Raw genomic sequence first — 4,801 nt, 5'->3', positions numbered from 1 at the left:
CAGCCGTGAGATCATTGGCGGCGGGCAAGGGTCTCTGCTCCCCGTGCTGTTTGCTACTTCACAGGGTGTCCGCCAGGCGTGTGGGTGGACAGCACACAGTCTGCCCTTGGGATCGCTTCCACTGGGCAGGTCCTCAGCGGTGGGGAGTTCTTTGGCACATTCCTTTCGCTGAATGCAAGTGGTGCAAAGAGCTGCCTGTGAGCAGTGCAGGGTGGCCTGCAGTCTCTCAGCCACAAGGCTGGGTCTCTGGTGGGTGTCTGTGCCCCTTTACAGCACAGCATTAGGCGTGCTGAGTGCTGCGTCTTCTCCCCCAGGGTGTCCCAAAGGGTTAATGATCACTGTAGCAGATGGAGGGATAGTAAGCAGATTAATTGCCTTGTGCAAGGTACCTAATGTCTCACCCTCCTTCAGAAACACAACACTTGTTCAGCCAGGTAAGTAACTTGTTTTAAATCCCCTCTCATTGCAGCTGACCCTAACTGTGTTTATCCAAGTGGCTGGAGTTGTTCCAGTCTCTCTGGTAAGTGACCTTTCCCGAATTTTTCTTTTCAAGTTGACATTTAAGAAGGGGGGAAAAAGTCACAGAAACAAACCGTGTTTTAACAGCGATAAAGCCCTAGCACTCAACAAAGCCAGGAAAGTCTCATTGGAGCCTGCCACTGATGGCTGGGCCTTCCCCAGCAGAATCCATATGGACAGCGCTGCCTTTAATGTCCTGCCCTGCCTGTTTGTGCCTTGCATGCTGCAGCAGCCCGCGGGACACTCGGCAGCTCTGCCGGGGTGCGGGGATGGCTCCGCACCCAGGGAGGCTCCAGGGTGCGGCTCAGCCCAGACAGCTGCTGGCAGCTGGAGGCACTCGCATCATCAGTTCATTACTGAAATTCAAATGAAGAAGAGTCTTAAATCTTCTCTGGAAGGAATCTGGGTTTTGGCAGGCGGTGGAGCACTCTGCTTATTTTGAAAAGGCCTTGGACAATTTTGGTAAATGTTTTACTGTGTGTTCGAGCAAGTAATTTATCCCTGTTTTTCACATTCCTCGGTTTCTGCTTCAGCACTTCTGCTGCTCACTCCTCTCATAGGAAGATATTTAAGAAATGAGGTCTTCGAGCTCTGAAGGAAGTTTACCTCTTCAGCCTGTTGCCCTGAGCACGAACTGCCTCTCTCAGGCTGGGAATCCCAAGGCTGCCCAGCACCGAAGCATCCTCTGAGCGCCACTGTCCCTGTGTCCCCACCAAAGCTGTGGCATGCCATCCCCAGCTGGGCTTGGCATGAAGCAGCATCTCTTGCACATCCCTGCTCTCTCCATCTGCAGAGCACCCAGGGCTGGCCCTGCAGCCCCACTGAGGTCTGTGTTGGGTTGCAAGTGGTGAGCAGGATGGCAAGAAGCACCTGCTGGGTGCCAGAGCTTCCCCACAGGTCCTCCCCTCTGCTCCACTCCCTCGCCGATGGTGATGGTGCCGCTGCAGAGTGCTGCCTCACAGAGATGAACCTGCAGAGACGATGCTGCCTGCAGCACCAGGCCAGGGCACCTCCTGCCCTGCTCGTTGCTGCTGCCTGCCTGAACGCGAGAGAAAGCCACCAGCCAGGTAGGTCCAATGGCAGAGGTGCCTCTAGCAAACTGATAGCTAGGCCTTGCTGCTGCGTTTCACCTGTTTCACCTGAGGCAGCTCAGCTGCCCGCTGGTTAGGGTTTCCATCTGCAGTGGCTCTGGTGCCTGTGAGTGTTGCTGCTCGGAAGCTATGACAGCCCCTGGACCTTACCTACCGTATGGCCTTTAATCTGTGGTGGCAAGAATGCCTCATTTCACATTAGCTCAGAGCTGGCCGGGTCGTCAGCTGGCGCCAGGTCAGTACGCTGGCTCTGGAGTGGGACAGCCTGTGTCCAGAGACTTCCGCTCCCCTTCCAGTAACGTCAGCACTGGAGAGCGTGCAGCTATTTTAGGCACAGGAATGTCAGTGGATGATTTCACTTTTGTTTTGTACTTGATAACCTTTCCCATCACAATGAAACAAGACGTCCAAGCTGAGCGTGCTTCCGTGCACGGGTGGGAAAGCCATTCAGGCTACTCTGCAAGGGAAAAGAAAAGCTGCTTTAAAAATAGCTGCACAATTGTCTGTGATGCCTAGACAAAAGGAGAAAAAAAACGCTCTCCGTGCTGCAATATGCACAAAATGCATGGAGACAGCCTCAATGGTCTTGAGCCCGGTGGCACGGGAATACAGGCTGCACTGCCTCTCCCACCTGCATCCCGCATGGAGAGGATGCCCAAGGTGGGCACCACACTCGCCCTGCGTGCCGCCAGCCAGGAACGGAGAGAGCAGAGCTGCCCCAGCCTGCAGCAGAGTGGCTGTTCTACGAGGACCCCCTTTTTCTCCCCACCACAGGCAGGTGCACACATTAGATTCTTTTGTCCTCCCCTGTCATTCTGCCCTCAGCCAAGTCCCTTCTCCGCAGGGTTTCAGCACTGGGAACTCGGTCAGGCAAACCCACTGCAGGCCTCAGACGAGATAAGTCCGGTCAAACCCAAATTGCTAGAGCTCAGCTCCAGCTTTTATTTCCTGTGGGGAGGGAGCTGGCTGAACTAAGTTGTTATTTTTTTTTTTATTATTTTTTTTCAAGCTTTCAGCCTGCAACTTCCCATGAACTGCTGACCCATCATGTGATGCAGGCTGCGGCAGGCTGGCTGGATGCAATGTCACCGGCTTATCACAGCGCACTGGGCTCAGGCAAAGCCCCACTGCACAGCAGGGCACAGTTGCTGAGTTTCCTGTCCCAAGCACTGAGTGGCCTGGGCACAGGAAGGTGAGAGGAGCTGCTGGGAGGGGGCAGCTGCTCCCCTTCCTATATCTCCTGCAGGTTTTGGAGCTCTGAGGGAAACTGGGGCATCTTCCCTTGGCTGCTCATGCCTTCCCCTAAAACTGTCGTCCCCTTCCTGGCTTCATGCTGTGCCTTTGCAATGCTCAGCTTCAGCACGAGCATGAAGGCAGAGCTCTGTGGCTCTTCTGAGAGCACGGTGGCAGGAGTGTCCAGGCAGGCTGGGGGAGGCCTGTTGTCAAGGGAGGCCTTTAAGAGGGAAGGAAGGAAGCTCATTCATTACCCCCTCCCCTTTCTCTATGAGAGATGCCTGCCCGCTCCCCGTGGCGGTGTGGCTCCTCTCTGTGGTGCCAGCCCTGCTCCTGCACGCCTTCAGTCACGCTGCGGCGTGCATCGTGAGCCTTCTTGCAGGATGTTGGCTGGCAGTGGTGGCACCTGGGCTCTGGTTTGCTTGATCCCTTTGCTCAAAGCCGTCTGGAAGCTTTTTGCTCAATCCACTGAGCACATGACTTACAGGGTGACTCCAAAACCTGCCCTTGCCATTCATGAGCTTGAGCCTGTTTACAAAACAGTGGCTGAGGGCTGCTATTTATTGTTACATACATATTGCATTCAGAGTTGCTAAACAGGCAAAGCCAAAATGAAAGTCATCTGAGCAGTTTGCTTTAATTAGAATAAGATCCTGATGAATCATGAGGTTTCTTTACCTCAAAGATGCACAAGGAATTGACTTTGGCAGCAAACATCAAGGTACAGCAGTCAGTGCAGCCTGCTAGCTACATTTGACATCTGCTGGAAAGACTTGTTTTTCCATCCCAAGTCACATGCTAACTTGTGATCTGATCATGAGATACAAAGGATAATCTTCCAATATTTATTTTTCTCATCTGTAATTTTAAAAGGCAGACGAAAAAAATAAAAAGCAGTGTGAAAAAAAACACAAAACCTTAGTTTCCTTGCCTGTTTTGATTAGTGTCACTCTAGGCACTGTGCTTGCTGCTCGGACAGGGCAGGAGACGGTTTCCAGCATGGTGGGCTCCAGGAGCTGCATGTACGGGTCTGGTGCCCAGGGTGTGGTGGTGGTGGTGGGAGCAGGGGCTGGCTCCTTGGCTTGGAGATGGATGCGGCTCATCCACAAATGAAGGGCAGTGGGGCAGCTGCACTGCTGTTGCTTTATGCAGTGAGTAAGAAGGAACTACACAAGGATGGAGGAGTCTGATGCAGTCATGTTGAGTTGCTTGGGGCCTTACAAACAGTCTGACTATATGTGTAGCTGCTTGTGCTGGGCTCTGGTTACTGAAAGCAAGAAGAGATCATTGGCATCATGTTCCCAAGATATAAAGCGTCCCATCCTGGGACCAGGTGCAGGGGAGAGCTCATCCTGCTCTATGGCACCCACAGCTGGCCCCACGCTGCAGTTCAACATTAAATGCGTGTGTTTGACTATAAATGTCCAAATAACATTTTTATAGCAATATCCTGATGCAATCAGCTACACAGGCGGAGTTACTTGATACACACTCTAGTCCAAAGGTTTATAGTAAGCCCAGCTGCATAATTAAACCCAAATTGCCCTTGAATAAAATCCCCCACATCATCACTAGGGAATTTTCCTAGTGCATCTTGAGCATTTGTACTTCTGGGGGACAATGTCTGTGGAGCACCAGAAATCCCCACAGACCCATCGCCGAGCTGACACAGCAGCTGCTGAGAAAAGGTGGCTGAGCCCTGGCTGTGTGGTGCTTCAGGCTGGAGCTGGCTTCTTGCTGCAGAGCCACCAGGACCTGATGGGACAGGCAGTGTTTGTCCTCCCAGCCAGGAGCTGTGTGCCATTGACTGCCACATTTGAATGAGGAGGTTGCTGCCCATCGTTTGCATGCGTGCAGAGCCCTGCCCTGCACCTACACTTGTTATTCTGAGAGCAGTCTGTCTGTCTGTTCAGTGCTGGGAGCAGCTACCAGGGCTGGAAAACACAGCAGGTCATGGA

General features: G+C 52.9%; 1 long non-coding RNA gene across 1 annotated transcript; it reads left to right on the top strand.

Annotated features, from left to right (window-relative positions):
• The first annotated feature begins 342 nt into the window (after nucleotides 1-342).
• On the top strand, nucleotides 343-1,127 carry LOC309882226. Its single transcript, XR_014318252.1, has 3 exons — nucleotides 343-385; nucleotides 470-520; nucleotides 1,053-1,127. It is a non-coding gene; the product is annotated as an uncharacterized lncRNA (long non-coding RNA).
• The last annotated feature ends 3,674 nt before the right edge of the window (nucleotides 1,128-4,801 follow it).

The sequence above is a fragment of the Aythya marila genome (genome assembly GCF_965140915.1).
Source record: "Aythya marila genome assembly, chromosome: 11".
Classification (NCBI taxonomy): Eukaryota; Metazoa; Chordata; class Aves; order Anseriformes; family Anatidae; genus Aythya; species Aythya marila.
This window is presented reverse-complemented; position numbering and strand designations above follow the sequence as displayed.